General features: G+C 42.1%; 3 long non-coding RNA genes across 3 annotated transcripts; 1 reads left to right on the top strand and 2 right to left on the bottom strand.

The window, feature by feature from the left end:
• Positions 1-1,711: 1,711 nt before the first annotated feature.
• LOC120730598 lies at positions 1,712-5,170 on the bottom strand. Its single transcript, XR_005695150.1, has 5 exons — positions 4,858-5,170; positions 4,346-4,422; positions 3,559-3,595; positions 2,837-2,932; positions 1,712-2,128 (listed from the first exon to the last, which is right to left on the bottom strand). It is a non-coding gene; the product is annotated as an uncharacterized LOC120730598 (long non-coding RNA).
• Positions 5,171-16,996: 11,826 nt separating this feature from the next.
• On the bottom strand, positions 16,997-18,835 carry LOC120730597. Its single transcript, XR_005695149.1, has 2 exons — positions 18,507-18,835; positions 16,997-18,417 (listed from the first exon to the last, which is right to left on the bottom strand). It is a non-coding gene; the product is annotated as an uncharacterized LOC120730597 (long non-coding RNA).
• Positions 18,836-20,759: 1,924 nt separating this feature from the next.
• Positions 20,760-21,860, top strand: LOC120730599. Its single transcript, XR_005695151.1, has 2 exons — positions 20,760-21,348; positions 21,496-21,860. It is a non-coding gene; the product is annotated as an uncharacterized LOC120730599 (long non-coding RNA).
• Positions 21,861-22,260: the final 400 nt, after the last annotated feature.

The raw sequence follows: 22,260 nt of genomic DNA, 5'->3' as shown, positions 1-22,260 counted from the left end.
ATTTCAAGTTGCTATACATCAATACAACCATTATAGCCCAAACTTTAATAATATGTCTGCATTAGGTTCATAGTAATTACATAAATTGCAAAAAAGTGCAATAAAGTACAAAAAAATTGAAAATCGTTTTTGTTTTTTTTAACATATATTTCTAGTTAGAGAAATTTAAGAGGCTTATCCCTCAAAACTGTAAATACAAAAAAGTTGCACAAAATAGTTTCCCACCACAGGAAATTTATTTTGAGTGCCTTCATAGTTTTATTTTTGAAATACACCAATTTTCATATACTGCAGGAAAAACGAAAATAAATATTATAATGCAAATTTGCAAAAAAGCAGCATATGCATCAAAATAAACTATTTCCAGCAGTGCAATATGAGTCCTAAGCATCCCAGAAACGACACAGAAAGTCATAACCTGAAACATAACTTTTAAAAACACAAGTATAGGCTCATAAGGCCCCGATCGTAAAAAACTAAATTTCCGCAAAATGACGTCACTTCCGGTTTCGGCCAGTTCATGGCGGACATGCGATAGTTCACGCTGATGGACGTAGGAAGTGTTACAAACAGCTGATCGGATCGGCAAAGCGTGTTTCTGGAATATTATGTTTTTGTTGCTGCAAGTGCTTTTTATGCAGTTTTTGCAAAGCTGTATGTGGAAGGAAACTGTGACCGAGGACAAGCTGATGGCATAAGATGTAAGTACAACTCCTCCGGTTTCATATGCAAAAAAAATTATTGCGCTAGCTTACGTGGTTGCAGTGCTACCGGGATTTAAAAATAGTTACGCAAAATGGAGCGTGTCAGCTCCAATCGGCTTTAAAGGGTTAAACAGAAGAGCAGCGACATGGCTGCAGGTCTCTGCGACTCCGGCCATACAGCTGCAGTGGGCGACTTCAACCTTCCCTGTGATGCTCACAGTGACCCATGGCTGCAACGCTGGTTCATTCAGTCTTTTAACAGTGCAGGACCTGAAACACACACAGACAAAGTTCATTTAAAGACAAGAACTAATGAGCCAAGGCCGACACAAATGTGTTTCATCTACTTTATCATAAATGTAACAAAGTGTTTAGAAAGTTAGCACATACATGTAATTTTTCATTTCTTTATGTGTCCATCTATAGAACGCTGCATGTTATAGTGTAAATCTGCCTGTTCTGTCAGAAACCTGCCTGCAGAAAATGAACCTAAAGTATGTAATGCAAGGATGTCATCACTTTCAAGATGGAGAAAGCATAAAGTGACAATTATGAATCACTTAATATGATAAGAAGATTCTGCAGGTCATTAATCAATGTATAAAACTAAAATAAAATGTATTTTTAGTGACGCAAGATACAAACATGGAAGCAAGATGCACTGTAAACCCAAACAAGTTGACTGAACTTAAAACTTTTGTGGAAACTGATTACCTCAAAAGATTTAAGTACACAAACTCATATCTTCTAAGTATGGGGGTACTCAAAATTTGTATTTATTGTTAACCTAAAAATTTTAAATTATATTTTATATTTTATTATTTGAGCTTTACTCAAAGACTGTATACTTTAAGTTCAATATTTTTGTGTTTCTTGTAGTTTATTATTTTGATGCAACACAATGCAATTATATTACAACCTAAACTCAAATTATCTGATTATTAATTAAAAGATATTTATGTTTCAATGTTTGAGTGTAGACTACTAAAAAAAAAAAGTACGGTAAACTGATGGAGTTAAATCCACCCAAAGCCTGTAGTAAACTTAAAGTGCTTAAAGTGCTTCAAACAAAGTGCTCAGTAACAGAGTGCATGTCCTAACAAACATTGCCTTATATTCCTTAAGAGCATGTAGGCAGGGGTTTCAGGGGTTTGCCGTCATCAAGCCCCATGAAGATATTTTGGACAAAGGCAAATGTGTGAACCAGCTTCCTGGGGTAGTCTAAATGCAGAGCATAGATCAAGCCAAACAATAAAGCAAATGCATTTGCAAATCTGGGAATATCACGCATCACCTAGTCGCCTTTCACCACAACAGCCATGCTTGAGGAAGTAAAATGGACTGGACTGGGAAGCGCTGTCGGTAACCACAGTGAGAAGGGCAACTGAAGTGTCAATGAGGGTCGACTCATCCAATGCGTCCGCCTGGAATAGACACAGTATCAATGGTAAATGGCCTGTATTTGTATAGCGCTTTACACATTCAGTCATCCACAAATTCACACACTGGTGAATGCAGCTACATTGTAGCCACAGCCACCCTGGGGCGCACTGACAGAGGCGAGGCTGCCGGACACTGGCACCAGCGGGCCCTCTGACCACCACCAGTAGGCAACGGGTGAAGTGTCTTGCCCAAGGACACAAGACAAACTGCCAACTCTTGAGCCACGATTTCCCCAATTAAATAAGTAAGGTTGGTTTGAGAGAATGTGACAAGCATGACCTGTAATCTAGCAAAACATTCAGCAGTGTAGTGGGTTACTTTGTAACGAGTTAGGGTACTCTACTTTTTTTGAAAAATGTACATTAACGTGTTAGCTTCTTGCATTACATAATTTGTATTTTTGTTATTTTTCTAAAAAAAAGTAATTTTTTATTTCATGACTTTATCTCAAAAAGAAACTAAATCTTGACTTCAGCCTGGTTTTTGGGCCACCTGCAGCATAGCCATAGTGCTGTGATACGCCTGTGCCCTGCTCCTGACCTGTGTGTGTTTGTGTGTGAGGGTTTTCTAAAGAGAGGGTATTTTGTTTGTACAATTTGGTAGCTGCTAGGGTATTAAATTGTATTTTAAAAAAATCCATAGCATTTTATCTTACTGGCAGAATTTAAGTAATGCAAAAATACACTTACATTACATGTCTAAAAGAATTCTGGGTCCTCCTCCCACAGGTATACAGGAAGGGCACGAAGTACTGCAATGCGTTTCACGTTGATATCAGGCGCCTCCTAAAAAGGGAAAAGAAAAGTTCATTTAACGCAAAGTTTTCAGGTGTCATTCTTTGGGGAGAATACATGTTTATGAAACTGCATGACATCAGACTCTACTAAATTTTGGAGACTTTTCTTTTAAGATACAACCTTTCTGTCTCTTGTGACAGAGAGTCTGTTTCTTAATCATTTGACAAAACCCCTACACAGTATTTTAAAATAGTGTTCTCCAGATCAGAGCTGTAATCTATATAGAACATGGGGTTCAAAGCAAGGAAAAATTGTGTGTTTATCAGTGAAACTTTTAATTTGTGTTAATTTTATCATTATCAATATATGAAATCTTCACCTTAAGGGACTTAATGAATGGTTTCTTCTAAAAATTAGAAATGATTGAGTCATTTCACATCATATGAAAATATTAATTTTTAATACAAATTTGGCCCTATAAAAATGGAAACTCAGTAACAAAGATAATGGAGATTCTCTAAACACGAGCGAATATCACAGTAAAATTGTTGATTGTGATTTACACATTGGATGTATCCTCAGTGATTTGGTACAATTATACAACATTTTATAAGAACTGAACAACTGATGAAACAACTTACTTATGTGACCACATATGAAGTGTTATAACTTACCACAAAAGGTGAACTGTGCCACTGACCCTTGGTAGATCTGCACATGATAAAAAAAAAATGCATTATAAATACTAACACAGCTATTAATAATTAGGGGTACATTTAAGATGTTAATGTCACAAAATAAAATAGACTGGTAGAAAGAAGTACAAGGAAATGGTAATGGGGGGAGCCATGATTCAGTGTGACAAAGCCAGGGCATGATTTAAAAAAAAAAAAAAACAGGTTGTCACGGTCCTGGGTCAGTGACCCAGTGTTTTGAGTTTCTTGTGCCTCTGAGTTTTTTGTATTATGTTCTTAGTTCTCTTTGTTGTCCCAGCATATTCTTTAGTAGCTGCCCTCTGTGCTTCTTAGTTGCTCTGTCTCCCCTAGTCTAGTTTGCATCTGTGCTAATTCCTGTTTTACTTTGAAGGTCTGTGTCTCATGTGAGTGTATCCTACTTTGCTCCCTTGTCTCGTCAGTTCTGATTTCTCCCAGCTGTGCTCTCCTTCTGTGTCTCATTCCCCTCATGTTTCTCTGAGTCAGTGCTGTGTCGTCCCTCGAGCTATGTGTTTCCTCGTGTGCCTCTCTGCAAGGTGTGAGTTTATATTTTCCCAGTTTAGTTTTGTATGCTCGTTTTCTGTGACCAGCAATTAAAGCTGTGATTTTGAGTTCATCCCCTGAGTCTGAGTCCTGCATTTTGGGTCCAACTCCTGCCTGCCGCACAGCGATTCATGACACAGGTCTTAACCTAAAAATGTTCTAATGGCCATGAAGAAAGGTCTCTTCAATAGATCTTTCAACTCACCTGTGTTTACTGTCTCCACCTGAAATTAATTGCAGTCTGAATTTTTTTTTTCTGTTTTTTTGTCTTCGGTCTTCAGGCTTGGAAGAAAAAATAAAAATATTGAAAACCTTATTAGCACACTAAATATACAACACCTTGCTATATTTCAATTGTTTTAGATAGAAGTTGCCACTGCTAGCTAAGTCACTTTTGAATGATGCTAATGAGAAGAAAAAAACCTGCCGAACAATGAGGCTGCTGTTGTAAAAACGCCAACTTTCTTGCGTTGGCAAGGGGTCGTTAAAACATCACTAAGACCAATTATGTGTGATTCTTAGTAAAACTGTGTTTTAATCGGGTAAAACAGACGACATAATCTATGTTTGAAAAAGAGCGCGAACAACAATTCACCACCTGGATCTGTGCTTTTTAACACAACAGCGCATTCGAAAAGAAGTTCTTGCCTGCAACATATTAATATACTTGCTCTTTTACGGAAAAAATAAACATAACAAAGGTTCCGTTTTACTTACAAGTTTCTCCAAATGTGTTCTCCAGTCGCTCGAGAAGGGCAGCCATATTGAACAGAATTTTCTGTCAACGTCGTTCAGGTTGGAGAGAAAACGTCATGACGTCATGACGTACACATGCGGAGCTCGGAAAAAAAACATTTACTCAAAAATCATAATTAAGAAAGCAGTATTTACTCTTAACTTCTAAGCCATGTACAATTATAACTGTTTGAATCGTTAACCGAACAGAAAAGTTTTAAGTTGTTTTAACTTTGTGAGCAATTTCAATTGTTATATCCACAAACTTTATAAGTCAGGTAGACTGTTGGGGTTTACAGTGTGTGTAATTAGGATTATTTATAATAAATATGAATAAATTAGTGCAATTTCTTTAACCATAGAGAATAACAATCCTTCAGGACAATGTCACATCAATGCACTGAACTCACTATGTTATCCCTCTAACAGCCTCCACATGTTCTCACTGTAATTTCCCCTCATGAATGAATTTATGCTGCACTAATCTGAATGTTTGCAGGGAAATCAAACGCATTTCACACGCTGTACTCGAGCTGACTTACCTTTGTTTGAATGACGACTTGTACGCGCTGACTCCACAGACAAGGTACAAAAATATATCAGGCGACGTCAGTAGCGCTAGGTGTTCGGGGTTTCTACTCCACGGCCGTATTTCATACGGGTCCACATTTCCAATGCACGCTATTTTCTGCAAGTACCGCTGCTTCGCCTCTGGACGCAATCGGTCTCTATACAGTTCATTCTCTTTTGAGCTGCTTTTAAGCATCTTTCTTGTAGTCGTCGTTCCAACACAGTGTGTTTCTTTTGATTCGTAGACCCCGAAAATGGCGCTGCGCTCCCACAATGCATTGCGGCGTGACGTCAACTCCAAAGCCCTATAACCAAAATGTCTTTGGATAGTCTTTGTGAATGCAAACAAAACAAAAAAAAAAACAATGGTATTAGCTGGCCAGCAAAATAAAGAGAGTGTATGGCACTGAGTGCGGGCGTGTGTGTGAGTACTTCGGTCCAAATAATCAAGGTCCGGATGGATGAAGGGATGGCAGCCGCTTGTCCTTTAATGGTACCAGTGAGACAGCACAGCAGTAAGGCAGCACAGCAGCGAGGCGTCTGGCAGGAGAACGAACAATAGTCTTTTTTTAAGGCTACTGCAGAAGGAGATATTCCCCGCTAGCTCACCCAAGCTTGCTCTCTGGCACAGCTACAAGCCACGTGAGCTCATAGCCCCTCCCGCTAGGATGTACTACCACAGTCGACTGTCGTAAAGCAGCCGCAAACCAATAGGGCTTTGGAGCGTGATGTCACGGGGGTGGGCGTGGAAAGGATTTTGGCCCGATCCGCCATTTTGGGGGTCTAAGTAAGGAGCGAAAGCATAGCCATGGTTCGTACTTGCTGTGTGGTCGGCTGCAATGTTCGATCGCACGACCGGCACGGGAATAAGTTTGGATTGTCTTTTTATGCTTTCCCAACCTGGAAGCAACATGAAGGAGCTCATGTATTGGATATTACCAAACGAAGGCGTCTAGCCTGGATAGCAGCCGTGAGACGAGCTGATATCAAGTTCTGTTACGTCTCCAGATATCAGTTGGTGTGCTGAAGACATTTTCATTCCGGTAAGTTCTAAATATGTTCACATCACACTTTATAGCTGAATAATATCATCGTTGGTGGTCTCGGAAGTTATAGAAATTGCGATCAAACATCGAATGGAGTGACTTGATTGGTTGATGTAAAGACAATAAATGAAATGAGACAGGAAGGACACAAATTGGCGTTAATAATTTGCCCGATTATCAATGTGTTAATTTGCATGTACTTTACAATTACGGGCATATAATATGATAACGAAATTTTAGCAGTTCAATAATAAGTTTGTATAACATTAATTATGGTGGGGGGTGGAAAATGGCTATTTCACTCAATGCACTCCAGCTGACTTACTTTGACGACGTACTCAGAGTTTGGCGGCTTGAAAACAGCCAAATCTTGCACCCAGCCATTTGTAAATTGGATGTGCGCCTCCAGTGACTTGTAATTACGAAACTGGTTCGTTGTGTAAGCGCTTACTGCATAAACAAGATACGTGAAGATATCGGGGTAGGACAGTGGCGGTAAGTTGTCTGGGTCTTTACTCCACTGCCGTATTTCATATGGGTCCAGATTTGCGATGCACTCTATTTTTTTCAAGTACCGCTGCTTCGCCTCTGGACGCAATCGGTCTCTATACCGTCCGTTTTCTTTTGAGCTGTTTTTAAGCATGTTTCTTGTCGTCGTCGTTCCAAAACAGTGTGTTTGTTTTGATTTGTAGACCCCGAAAATGGAGCTGCTCTCCCACAATGCATTGCGGCGTGACGTCAACTCCAAAGCCCTATAGCAATTTAAAAAAACTCAAAATCATTGAAAAACATTTTATAACACTCAATATACATATATACTGAATATCACACAATATCAGATAACCAAATTAACACTGGGTTACATCTACATTCACAGAGTCATAGGATTGAGCCTGGTTTGAAAAGCAGGTGTTTAATGCAGCTGCTTAGAGTTCACACACAGTAGAAGAATCAGACTTGAGTCACATTTCAAACACTGGAAAAATACTCAGCAAGTAACAATGAAAACACCACAGACTCAGTATATCCTGTTCAGTCCTGTGTTTGATATGAATGTGCTGTTCAGAGAGGATCTCATGTCCTCTTTTACAAAGCCTTTGTTTCATGATGTTTGTGTATAAATGAATGTAGGTGTGTTTCTAAGTGTGAAGGAGCCCTGGGAGAAAAGACTGAAGCTTGTGCCAAAGAACAAACAGGAAAGAAAGATCAGCATTAATGAAGACGAGCACAGAAGGAGCCCAAGCACGTGTTGCTTTTTCAGATTTCTCTAAAAGTGTGTGTTCATTTGTTCCATCCTTCACAACAAACAACAGCTGACAGACACACATGCACTCTGTGTCACTTTACAAGGGCTAATGAAAGTGGACACAGTAAAGGGAGAGCTGGACCTGCTCTACACATCCTGCACTCTGTTAACAGACTTTATTCTGCAGCATCAACAGATGACGTATAAAAATGTATAAAAAAGCTGTTACTTTGCTGCCAGGTGGGAAAAGAAGCCTAAAGCTGAGTCTTATTAAACATCTGCTGCACGAGAGAGTTTCATGGCCCTGCTTTATCCTGTGCTTGCTGACCACCTCGTCCTGAAACCTCTTCATCATCCTCACAGTTGTGTGAAGAAAGAGGGAAGCAGGTGGAAACCATCTGTGCTCCTGTGTTCACTTGTGTGTGTGCGTCTATGGTCATATCTAATGTGTACCTACAGACAAATACAAACACAAACACCTGGCATTGCACAAGAGTCTCTACTGGAGCAACCTGTCAGATGTCAGAGATGTGATTAGAGGGTAAAGTGGACTAGTGAGAGCATCTATGTTGTTGTTGTCTGCTGGGGGACAGCATCAGCTCCAGAGATGCATCAGGATCAGCAAACTAATCTGCAAGGCTGCAAGTGTCACTGAAGGAGTTTGAGTCAGTGAGGGACTCAAACTCTTTATTCTGTGAGCTGAACACAGCTGTCAGCAAAACATCTGTGATGGGACATTTCTTTATTTCATGATCACTTTGTCACTTAGTTCTGTGCATGTAGGACAGCATCACATGTGAGTCTCATGCTGCTTCACATCTTTGTTCGACACACACACAGTTGTAAGTTCATGTGGGTAAAACCTTTTATTGAGTCTGTTTGTCATTGACCTGATCGACCTGTAGCACCTACCAGAGGGAAGGGGTGGGGGTGGAGTGAGTGTCCAGGGGTCCTTGAGGACGACATTGCCAGTATATAAATGTCTCTGAGGGAGGTTAGTGTGGGGCCCAGGGCCGCTCTGCTGCCCTCACCACCCTCTGCAGTTTCCTCTTGTCCTCCACAGCAGCTGAACCACAGTGTGCAGCAGAAGGATCTCCATGGTAGAAGTTCATTAGCAGTTTGTGATTAGCATTCTTACGTAGATCTCAAATTAAAAACCAATGATTGATGCAAAACTCATTTGTTGCTTTGGGTTTGTTACTTTCAGTTTATTTAATAGAAACTTTTATGTCATTTCTTCTTCCATTGACCTGAATCCTCACAGTTTATAGAAGGGGCCCTGTTGATGTGGAGAAACATCTGAGCACATGTGATGTGCAAGTTAAGAGCATTTGAGCATCTCATGGTGGTTACCTCGGAGACTATCTGTCACTTTGTGTAGAGCCACGCCCACAGCGCACAGAATCCATGCGTACGACTAATTTGTCCACCAGGAGGCATCTTGATGCTGTCATCATACACAAAGGCTTTTGTACAAAGTGTTAAACAAACTGCAGCAAGTGTGTTCAAGACTTTTTCCCTGTCTTATTTCTCTTTATTACACATAATCTATGGAAACGTGTGCTTTGATTACTTTGCATGTGTGGATTTGATGGGTTGTTGCCACATCTGGTGAGATTTTCATGTCAACAGCACCTTCTGAAATATATTTCTGTAGAAAATTGGTGACACTGGTGACATTCGTCCAATAGCCGCTCTATTTAAACCCCATAACCACACTGGGTAGCAACCTCACCACTACATGGCCACAGAGATTTCCACAGTCTGCACCTGTGTGGAACAGGAACACGACACAGAAATGTGTTACAAAGATCTAGTCTGGTTAAATATACAGTTTATCTTTCAGGTTCATTTCTTGGATGATTTTGTAAGAAACAAACTGCTTGAATGGCGACTAAATGAGTTGGAGGAACGATTTGAAGGTAAATTATTATTACTTGGAGGCTTTTTTGTAGCAACTGTGACACTTAGTAGTAGAACTGACACACAAAACAACAACTACACTAACTATATAGTCTGCAACACACCCAGTGAGCTTGATTTGAAAACCTTTTCTGTCTTACTGACATCACTGAGTTCATCCCTGAAGTTGGTCCAAAGATTCAGACGCAGTCTTGGGCAGTTAAAGGTGAGTCTGTCACGGGTCTCTGTGACCCAGCATTTTAACTTGTTGTGTTTTATAGAGATTGACAGACCACGTGACTTTCGCGCATTGCATGCCGTGAACTCCTGGCAAAACAATCCAAGTACCGCATCAAATGCAAGCATTTGCAGCACCGCAAAACGTTCATTCTTCAGTTCCAATAAATTCTTGCTTTTTCTTTGCCCCCCAAAAAGGTATGTAGAAAACAAAGGAGAACAATGCCGGTCCATACTAAGACAGACTTGATGAAAAGTCAAAGAAAAGATACGAGGAAAAAAATCAAACCAGTGAAAGGGTCAGACCCTTACGAGCACACAGAGGGACAAAATACGTTAGCGTGCTGCCCAACTTTCACCACGCTCATATTTATAATTATACGGTTCTTGGAGTGAGTGCATACACTCATGAAGTTTAGTAACTTCAGGTCACTGCAACAAGCCCAGGTACAGTTTACCGACGGATGGGTACAGGACCTTGAAATGCACCGTGTAGAAAGTAAAGACCATCGTACGTATCATAAGTTTACCAGTCTCACAAATCGTCTTCATAAATACACATTCGTTAACCGTTTATTAATAGGACCTTTGAGCTCAATGGTAATTAATTAGTAGTGGAAATAATTTCTGGTAGCATTACAGAAATGTAGCAGTGACAATAATATTGTATGCTGTAATCATACTGGGCAATTAGTGATACAAAACAACTGTTTTATCCTGTGAATAAAATGTTTTTGTCAATGTACCATAATAACAGAAGTGAAACGCAATATTGTGTCAGGACAATTCACTATTTATGCACAATAAATAAAGGAGCATAGCGCGAAAATTTCTGTTCAGCGCCAGACTTGCTTGTAACCTATATCACCAATTATGTTAAGAAAAATGACGCATTAACTACAACAGTATACTGACCTTTGTGGAAATGCTTGGAGCAGACTAACCTGTGAGCTGGAGTGTTCTGGGACGTTATATTTGGTCTTTGAATGGCTGCAATCCAGTCGCCTTTGTTACTTCGGAAACATGGCTCGAACAATTTCTCTTCAACGACGTAATCCGATAACAACCGATCTCTTTACCCGTCGGCTTTCCGTGGCTGTTATGCGACCGGCTATTGCAGTTAATAATACAACAGCTTCTTGCCATTTTTTGTGTTTCTTTTTATCGCTGTATAACTGATTTCAATTGAAAGCCTGCGTGCGCTAGTACCTCTTGCCACGAGTTCCCAGAATTCTTTGCGGTTTTACCCCTGAGTGACGTCACATTTTCAATCTCTATGTTTTGCTTCTGAGTCCTTAGTTGTGCTGTTTTGTGGCAAAACTGCCCTTCACTACTACCTCTCCCACCTGGAGAACAAAGAATGCTACATCAGGGTACTTTTGGTTGGTTACAGCTTGACTTTCAATCCTGTGATCCCACAAACTCACTCACAAGCTGGCAACACCCGACCTGCACCCTCCACCCTCTACTACTGGCACCACTCGGCCTGCACCCTCCACCCTCTGTGACTGGCTACACTCGGCCTGCACCCTCCACCCTCTGTAACTGGCACATCTCGGCGTGCACCCTCCACCCTCTGTAACTGGCACATCTCGGCGTGCACCCTCCACCCTCTGTAACTGGCACATCTCGGCGTGCACCCTCCACCCTCTGTAACTGGCACATCTCGGCGTGCACCCTCCACCCTGTGTGGCTGGCTACACTCAGCCTCCACCCTCCGCCCTCTGTGACTGGCTACACTCGACCTGCACCCTCCACCCTCTATGACTGGCACCACTCGGCCTGCACCCTCCACCCTCTGTGGCTGGCACCACTCGGCCTGCACCCTCCACCCTGTGTGGCTGGCACCACTCGGCCTGCACCCTCCACCCTGTGTGGCTGGCTACACTCGGCCTGCACCCTCCACCCTCTGTGACCGGCTACACTCGGCCTGCACCCTCCACCCTCTGTGACCGGCTACACTCGACCTGCACCCTCCACCCTCTATGACCGGCACCACTCGACCTGCACCCTCCACCCTCTGTGACTGGCACCACTCGGCCTGCACCCTCCACCCTCTGTGACTGGCACCACTCGGCCTGCACCCTCCACCCTCTGTGACTGGCACCACTCGGCCTGCACCCTCCACCCTCTGTGACTGGCACCACTCGGCCTGCACCCTCCACCCTCTGTGACTGGCTACACTCGGCCTGCACCCTCCACCCTCTGTGACTGGCTACACTCGGCCTGCACCCTCCACCCTCTGTGACTGGCTACACTCGGCCTGCACCCTCCACCCTCTGTGACTGGCTACACTCGGCCTGCACCCTCCACCCTCTGTGACTGGCTACAGGGCTTTTTGACTGGCAGACAAACACTGGCGTCCCTCAGCCCCATCCTCCACACCCTGGTCACCCATGACTGTGTCACCTCCAACAAAGACAACATCATTTTGAAGTTCACGGATGACACTGCAGTGATCGGTCGCATCACTGGAGAGGACGACGTGGCTTATAGGAGAGAGGAGGCTGGTCTGGTGTCACGGTGTGAGGACAACAACCTCACCCTCAACACTGATAAGACAAAGGAGATGATAGTGGACACGAGGAAGAAGAAGAGGCCTCACCAGCCGCTGTTTACCCGGGAGCGTGAAGTGGAGAGGGTGAGCAGCAGTACCTGGGCGTCCACATCAGTGAGGACCTCACCTGGACACTGAACACCACACAGCTGGTCAAGAAGGCTCAGCAGCTGCTGTATTTCCTGAGGAGGCTGAGGAAATTTGGTATGTTGGCCAAGATCCTCAGCAGGTTCTACAGCTGCACTGTGGAGAGCAACCTGACCAGCTGCATCACTGCATGGTACGGCGGCACTACTGCTATGGAGCGCAAACGCCTGCAGAAGGATACAGTCACGCTGGAGAAGGATGAAGGAGTCTGACCTGAGCCAGTGTTGGACATGAACACATCAGCACTGCTGTCAGTGAGCCTAACGACAGCCGTTAGCATCATTTCAGTGTTTCAGTCATAAAAACACTTCCTGTCACTGTGGTGGTTACAGTGACATCATGCAGTTTGTGCTTTGACCTCCAGAGGGCGACAAATCAGCACAGACAGAGAGCTCCATTCAAACTTTGCTGCCATCAGGAATAATTCTTCAAATATAATCATCAGTGTTTGAGCAGTTATGATATCAGGGACAATCTAGACATGTGTGACAATACTGAACATGTCACATGACACACCTTAGACATCATGTGATCCACTCTCAGTCTGCACTTTCAGTCATGACTTCATGAATTTATGATCAGTTTACTCCTGAAATATTCAAATGCTGCAGGATGAAGAACAACAAAGTGCTGACACACGTTTGTGTTTCAAACAGGAAAACCAGCAGAAATAAATCATCTTTGGACAACATGACAGAGATTAGTGAGTTTCCAACTTGCACTTGCAGCACAGACAGATTCTGATGTTCGTGGTTGTAAACGTGTCCTCAAACGCCTCTCTGACTCTTTCCTTCCTGCTCAAAGTTCCTCTTTTCTGAACTTGGTGTTTGTGCCTGACGCTGATCGTCTCCGTGTGAAGGTAACGTTAGCAGTGTGTAATGTTTCCTGGCTAACATCAGCTGTGTGCAGCTCAGTTACAGCACAAATCTGCCGCTCCATAGTTCACGGTAACGGACTCATGAGGTCGACCGTTAAACGCTCTCCCGCCATTTTGTCTGTGTGCGCGGATGTGTACGTTTTTGTTACCACTGTCATCTCATCAATAGCCTATTTGTAAAAGATCTCTGTTCATAGTTTAGTTGGATTTTAAAACTCTGTAGTTGGACAGTTTTATTTTGGACTGATGCTAAAATTCTTGCTGATTGTTTCTGTCGAGGTTTTGTACTTGACATCCGCCATTTTGGATGTGATAAGCTGTAGAGAGTGCGTCCAAAAAGAGAAACCAGTAAGAGAACCTGTTTTATTAATAACCTCTTGCAAATAGAACAATATGAAAAAAACAACAAATAGGATAAAAACTTTAAATCACTTGAATTTTTAAAATCACCATCATCTGTTAACACAAATTTGATCATTTCAAATTTTTGTTTTCATTTTCTCTTCCCAGTTACTTCTTTCTCATTCTCTTCATTCTCCTTGTCACCTTACGTCTCACTCCTTAACTGAAGTTATAGTTCTAACATAAGAAGTCCCACAAACGTCCTTTATTTAATCTGTGTTGTCACAGTTATTATCATCAGATCAGACATGAGACCCAGACAACAACATAAGTTTACAAGCTAACATCATGTAAGCTAACATTAGACGATAGCATCATAAACTTTGAATTACTTTGCCTCTGATCAACAGTTTGATTACATTCTCACATCACAGGTTTATTTGCTAAGTGTGAGTCCGCCCACATTAGATCCACTTTTCAGCAGGTGGAATAATTTGTAGTACTGCTGTGTTTAGCAGCATGTTTTGCAAATTACTGCATTTTGTTTGACTTCCTTGTGAAATCCAACTCACCCAATAAAATTACATAATGTATAAATAAAAGCCAAATAAAAGAAAGAAAAAATAAAATCCGCCTGGATCTCGGTACCTCCAGGAGCAGCTGGTCAGCTGACCTGAGACTGACACGGTGTGTGGAGATTAAGACGCTCAGAGAGCTAAAGCGGGGCAAGACTGTGAAAGCATTTAAAGACAAACGGCACAAATTTTAAAATGAACTCTAAAAGACACAGGCAGCCAGTGCAGGGAGGCCAGCACAGGGGTTATATGCTCTCTTTTACAAGTTCCTGTTAGGAGTCGTGCAGCAGCATTTTGAACCAGCTGCAGACGTGAGAGCAATGACTGACTGACCCCCCACATAAAGTGCGTTACAGTCCAGGTGGGAAGAAATAAAAGCATGGATCACTGTTTCAAAATGCTGCTGTGAAAGAAAAGATTTGCCAGTCGCCTTAAATAGTTGGGTTGCGGTCACGTGGTTCTGATGACGTGCGGAGGCAGCGCGATTTTTGAGTAAACATGGAGGACACTGTGGAGAGTCAGGAGAGCAGCTATTGTGCAACTTTAGACCCCGTTTCTCGGGAGAGATATAAACAGATAGTTAAAAAATATATCGGACGTGATCCGTATTCTTTGAAAATGTCCGAATACACCACAGAAGTAAAGGATTTGCCTACTATCGAGGCTGTGGATATCACCAACTACTTGGTCCTCCAGACTTCTTACTACACTAGGCAGCAAATGAAAGCTTTCAAGAGTCTGGAGGCGTACAATTTTTTTGTCAGCGGGTGGGTCCACAACCTTGGAACAAAACGTCTCCGTGATGGATACAGTTTGGTGTTTGCAAGGGTGAGTGTTTGTTCTTATATTGCTTTATCTTAAACACGCTAACAGTTAGCGGTAGCGGCTTTAACGTCAACAAACATGCCACATCCTTAGGACTTCGTTAGAGTGACAGTTGTTTGTTTCAAGGTAAACCATTCTCAGAGGTCTAACGAGACACCTCTGAAGACTTGGGTAATTGCAAAGGAGGATGGAGAAGTGATTGCAGCTCATTGCAATTGTATGGCAGGGTTAGTAGCCTAATTAAGTAGGATGTTATTGCAATGAGAACACACACACCTAGCATTTTGCAGGTGTACTTCAGTAGTAGTGGGGAGAGAGTGTTTTCTTTTAGCTAAGAATTCATCAGCTAAGAATTTGTGTGATTGCCTTAGATCCCTCATGACACTCAGATGCATTTTTCAGATAGAGGGTAGAACTATTCAGTCATGTCATCACCTAGATAATGATTTCTCTATAGGCTGTTGAGAAAGAGTTAATGAATAAACATGTTACTTCAAATAAAGTGCCATTGCACATTCACACTCAAATCCGGGCTCTCAGCCGTCTGTTGCATATCCAAAATCGCCTCTGCACATCGATGCTGTTCTGCCTTAAGCTTCATTCTTTTCTCTCGTTTGAGAACTGATTCCGATCTGGGTTTTCGTTCGTAGCCGAGATTGACCGTCGGAGCCCAGTCCTCCGACTCTTCGTCATCCAAAGCACTTGGGCAGCCTATAGTCCCAATCAAGTCAATATTAGACTACTAACTTAAAAGCACTAAGTAAACGAGAATTTAACGACAACCTAATGCTAATAAGTTCGTTTGCAAACATAACATTACCTCTGACGAAGGGGTCGCTGCAGACACGGGCATTGGCAGACTCTGCTCCTCCCGACTGTAAACGTAAATTTAAAATCCATTTTTTCCTACGTTTTTCGGTTAGAATTTTCCATTTTTCTCCTCTTCGTTGGGCTATTTTTGGTACCCTAAAATACCGTTTATCAGTTTCTCGGGTCGACCTACTGGAGCATCCGTAAACACAACAGGACATAGGCATTTTGCGTACTGTCTGTCTGTGATTTTGCGCTTATCTTTTTCACTTCCGACCGCCAGTCAAATTTCGCGCTTTACATCGACGTCACGTCTACGTCAAATGAAACCTAGCTATGATGAAAACTGGACTTCACCACTGCTCTGATTTGGTTCTCCAATTTCAAATCACGTCCAACTTAAAACCAAGATCAGTAACAACAGGTTTAAAATAAACTTCTAGGGGTCACAAATCTACAGAGGAGGACTCACAGGGACCACTGGGTCCAAACACCAACAACTCTGTTTTCTTTTCATTAAAATTTAAAAAGTTTAGAGCCAACCAAGCTTTAATGCCATCTAGGCATGTCATGAGAGGTTTTATGCAGATGCCACCCTTCTGCTTCAGTGGCAAATGAATTTGGCAGTCATCGGCATAACAATGAAATGCGATCCCATGCCTTCTAAAGATGGAACCCAGAGGCAATAAATACAGTAAAACGAGCAGTGGCCCTAAAATTTAACCCTGTGGGACGCCGCATGACAGAGGAGCAGAAGATGATTTGGAACCGAGAAGGCTGACAGAGAAAGTTCTGACAAATAAACTTAACCAATTGAGTGCAGTGCCACCAACATTTTTGGTGTGGCGAGACGAGGTAGAAGTAAATACTCTTTGCAGTTTTAAAAAGGACAACACTACCCTGGGAATTTCACCCAGAGAATACTGAAAGTAACACTAAATCACCAGAAAGGCACTTAAGTTCGCTATACTCAGTCCAGAGACGAGGTTCAATGATCAACAAATTAACAATTTATTAATAATTATTTAAAACACCATATAAAAGCACAATCATAAATATTCAAGTACAAATATGCTTAAAAAGGTATTCAGAGCTGAGGCTTACCAGTGGAGGGGCAGGGATGCCACACACAAACTAAAGAAAGAAAACACACCCAAAACACAAGTGCAGCACACTATCACACACACTCACACTAATAAACTAAACAAGGCAGGTGTGTACACTCAAGGGATCCCACCACCAAGGCACCCTAGTCTCCTCCACGTCGGCACTCCGCATCTGAATAAAAGAAACAAAGAAAATTTTAATATATTACAACAAACTAATGTGTAGCACCGGGGGATAACCCAACTGCAAGACCACACTGGTGATCTACAGCTAGAAAAAGGGCCTTCCACCAGTGGTGTAACAAAAATCCAAACTACAAATCAAAAGCAATAAAACAACATACAATCTGGATAAAACTCTAAAATCTGGAGCAAACGGAATCGCCGTACTGCTCCAACTTGCCGTCACGCAACGACAAGTTAACAGTCAATCAATATACACCCCAGCTGACTCCAATAACCGGCATGCATATGGCCCTTGTCCACGCCGACGTCCACTGTAAAAGCTGACAGCAGCGGGGAAAGAAATCTCACAACGGGAACAGACGATAAAAGCACAGCAAGGCAAAACAACAGCACTTCAGTTCGCGTAGCTTGGCGCAAAACTAAGGCCCACACTTCCTGCGAAACATAATAAATAATTACTATAAAAGAACAATAGAAGGCAGAGAGCGTAACAAAAGTTGATTACGTACCAAGTAAGCCGTGTCATAGAACGTAAGCAGAATAGCTCAGGAGGCTTCTATAGCTACGACCAGCCGCGATGGAGACTTCAGAGGAGTAACCCACAAACGATCTCTACCACACCGAGGAAGTCAGGTGACCAAAAAGGAGATCACAGGCAAGCGATGCAGAGACACTCAAATGGCCACTATTTATACCAGTGCCCCCTAATGGCTGGAAGTGGGTTGGACCGAGGGATAACATTCATCCTGCCACATTGGGAAGGTTAGTTTTAAAATGTATTCCATTACAGAATACATGCCCCAAAATGTATTCTGTAACGTATTCCATTACGTTACTCCATGAGAGTAACGTATTCTGAATACTTTGGATTACTTAACATATTATCATGCTGTTTACAACTACATGATGTTAGGTAATCTTACACGGATGGATTAAGTGGCAGAAACACACACGGGCACAGGATAGTTGTGATGCAAGTTTATATACCAGAATAGGGAATATTTACAAGGAAGGGGGCTATATACAGTGACAGATAAAAATGTGCCAGGAGAGTAACACCGAAGAGATGAGATGAAGCCGAGGTATGCAGGTAGGCAGATGACGCACCGGAGCTACCTGACAACGAGGAACAAAACAGAGTTTACGGAGTACCGTTGATAGCCGAAAGTTAAACAAAAGTGGACGGGGAGAGTTGGAGAGCTTACTTGAAACACAAACTACAGCTGCTGCAGTGATCACAGCCTGATGGAACGTAGCTCTCCGTCGCGGATCCACAGTAGCCAACACCAAAAACGAGGCAGGCGAGCAGGCAGCGGAACAGGCTAAAACAAAAGAGAAGCAGGCAAAAAGTGGATCCTTAAAACATGCAGCTCCACAGCGTGGAATCAGCAGATTCAGCTTGCACTAACACGTTACCACTTGTGACAGCAGCAATACTCCGACACCAGACGTCCGTGACTCGGCTCCATAAAAGCGCTCACTGATGACGTCCGATGTGCCGCAGGTGTGCCGGAATGCCATCAAGCTCCGCCTCGCCTACCTATGCCAAAAAGGAAAACAAAACCCAAACAACAACAATACACCTACCCACCACCTCCTAACACATGAATGTACTATTGCTGTGATTTATTACTATTACTGAAGGTCCGCGGCTCCGAACCGTAGTAAAGGACCTCTGGCTAATACGTCGGGTTCGTGTCGGGCTCGTAGCCGAAAAATAGCTTTACTCTGTTGTCTGGGTCAACTTTGCTAGTGAGAGACAGAGAGAGGCATTGAAAGGCTGCTGCAACTGAACTTATTGTTTCGGAGGAAAACACGAACACGGTGTACAGTCGAGTCTTAATAGCTTACTTACAGCTGGGCTCGTCAGGCACTCTTCTTGGCTGCAGTCGTCATTATTATATTTACATGCTTCCAGCTCCCGTTTCTGCTCGATGACAGCTCGTACTTTTCCTTTTTCTCCCTCCCTCGCTCACAGACACATAACGGGTATGACGGTCCATTCTCCCTGCAGCACGGACTACACTGCCCATCAGGCTACATGCTTTAGAGCTATACCTGTAGCATTCTGCCTGTTAGCTTAGCACAACAACAACAACAGCAACAACAAAAAGGTGCTCTCTCACCCAGGAAACGCGCAGAGAGAGAGAGAGGGTCACCCTGTAACCATGGCAACCGTAACGCTGCCGCCTGGAACAACAGCAGGTAGCTGTCAAACAAAACCCAAACAGTCCTGACCCGCGACAATATGAAACAGGAAAGTACCGCAGTGTAATCCATTTATTTCAACAAAGTAACTGTATTCTGAATACCACCTTTTTAAACAGTAACTGTAACGGAATACAGTTACTCATATTTTGTATTTTAAATACGTAACGGCGGTACATGTATTCCATTACTCCCCAACACTGGCCACCAATACCCACCACATCACTTAATTGAGGAATTATAGTATTGTGGTCTTCAGTGTCAAAAGCAGCAGTTAGGTCAAGCAAGACAAGAACAACATGGTTACCAGAATCACATGCCAGAAGGATGTCATTAAAAACCCTTAATAATGCAGATTCATTGCTAGGAAGGGTTTTAAAACCTGACTGAAAATAGAATAGAATAGAATAGAATAGCCTTTATTGTCATTGTACAGAGTACAACGAAATTGGAGTGCCACTCCCTTGGTGCAAGTTTCAATAATAAATATAAATGTAAAATATAAAAAGTACAAAAAAACAATCGTAAGTACTCAAACAATAGTATGTACAATATATACAGGATAGCAGCATTAATATAATGACAGTATGAATAGCAGCATAATATAATGACAGTGACGGTATGGAATAGGTTCAATTGTTTTTGTGCTTATTTACTACGGTGATAGCTCTGGGAAAGAAGCTATCCCTGAATCTGTTTGTCCTGGTTTTATGTGACCTGTACCGTCGGCCTGACGGTAATAGTTCAAACAGTTGGTTGCTGGGGTGAGAGTGGTCCTTGATGATATTGCCAGCTCTGCTGAGGTACCGAGAGTTTGCAGTGACCTCCAGGCTGGGCAGAGAGCAGCCAGTGATCTTCTGGACTGTGTTGATGACCCTCTGCAGTACTTTCCTGTCTGCAGCTGAGCACCCTGCATACCATGTTGTTATGCCGTACGTTAGGATGCTCTCTATGGTGGCTCTGTAAAATGTCACCAGCAGCCTCTCCTCCAGGTTGTTCCTCCTGAGCACTCTCAGAAAGTGGAGACGCTGCTGGGCCTTTTTAACCACCGCCGTGGTATTTGCAGTCCAGGAGAGGTCATCAGATATCTGCACGCCCAGAAACCTCATGGAGTGTACCCTCTCCACACAGCTCCCGTGAATGTAAAGTGGGGCCGGGTCTGCTCTGCCCTTCCTGAAGTCCAAGATAAGTTCTTTAGTTTTCGTGGTGTTCAGTTGGAGGTTGTTAACTGAACACCACTCAGTCAGTCTGTTGACCTCATCTCTGTAGTCCGACTCATCCCCCCTTGAGATGAGTCCAACCACCTCAAGGATGCCGTTATCATCTAGTCATCTTTCAGTTGACTAAAAACAATTTTCTCTAAAACCTTGGAAACTAAAGGCAGCTTGGAAATAGGCCTATAATTAGCTAAAACGTTGTGATCAAGGCCAGGTTTCTTAGCCTTTTGAGGTCCTCACCAAGAAAAAAAGCAATGTAATTTTCTTTTTTGCATTTCTTATTGATTTGGGTGAGTAATAACCACAATCATTTTTTTCAATAGACCCTGTAGTTTTTAAAATATTGATCTGTACCAAGCGGTTGAGTGTCATGCAAATACAAGTACATTAGTGTAACGGCGGATATGTAAAGCTAGCTCATATTCACGTAATATAACGTTTGTGCTTTTATTTTGGTAACTTCCTGTGCAACCGGAAGTAAATGGTGTAACGGTAAACAACTTGATGTGCAAAAAGGACGGAAGAAAACGGAAAACTAATGCTAACGGAGAAAGGGGAGAGAAGAATATAGTTAAATTGTACAAAAACGAATGGTTCTAGCTACAGTCGACAGGGGAACAAGGTTCGTAATGTATATGATTTAATTGGATTTAATCTGAAATGCATAATATGTATTATATAGTTTAATAGAAAACGTTAGACCAGTGTAATGAGCGATTAAGATGGTGTTACATGAATAATATGGTAATTGTTTTATTTGTCTGTCTAGCTCTTACGTTGGTTCGTTGTCTGATACACGGCAAGGAATAATAAAGGTCATTCAACAACCATCAGTTCTGGCCTTCTCAGTTCAACTGGATGCTACAATTAAATAATACAGTTGAAAAAAATTAAATAAAGTGCCGAATTAAAATTAAATGAATAATAAAACCTATCCAGGGCATTGGATACAGTTTATTTCTAGCAGCATGCCAGTGAACATTGCTGTTTTCATTCCATCAAAGGACAGTATAATATCAAACAACAAAATACATAGTTTTTTCATCTGCAAATGTGAAAAATGTGCTACAGCACAAAATACTCACATTCAGGCCACTTCTGATTGAATGCTACTGTGCAAAATCATTTTTGTTTTTTTAAAAAAGAGAAAAAAAAACAGTGCAAATCAAGCACATCTGCTTGTGGTTTTGGTCATTGGGGTATCAGGGTGTAGCATTTATTCTGTGGTCTTGGAGAGCTGGATCATGTTAATCAAATTAACACTTAATTTGATTTATCAACAGCAATGGATAAACAATGATTTCATAGCAAATAATCAACATTAATAACATTTAGGTTATGTTAGCATTAGCACCATGAAGGGACAAATCAACTGTTCGGCTGACTACTTTTTTAAAAAAAAAATTAAATATTTAATTTCACTTTTTTAATGCTGTCAAGTGACATACATCTGTTTAGTAAGTCCTCTAACACTATCATATATCAAAAATTATATCTTCCTATCTTAGTTTAATCAAAAACACTGAAAATATGT

This window comes from Simochromis diagramma, unplaced genomic scaffold (genome assembly GCF_900408965.1).
Source record: "Simochromis diagramma unplaced genomic scaffold, fSimDia1.1 OVJJ01000291.1, whole genome shotgun sequence".
Taxonomy (NCBI): domain Eukaryota; kingdom Metazoa; phylum Chordata; class Actinopteri; order Cichliformes; family Cichlidae; genus Simochromis; species Simochromis diagramma.
This window is presented reverse-complemented; position numbering and strand designations above follow the sequence as displayed.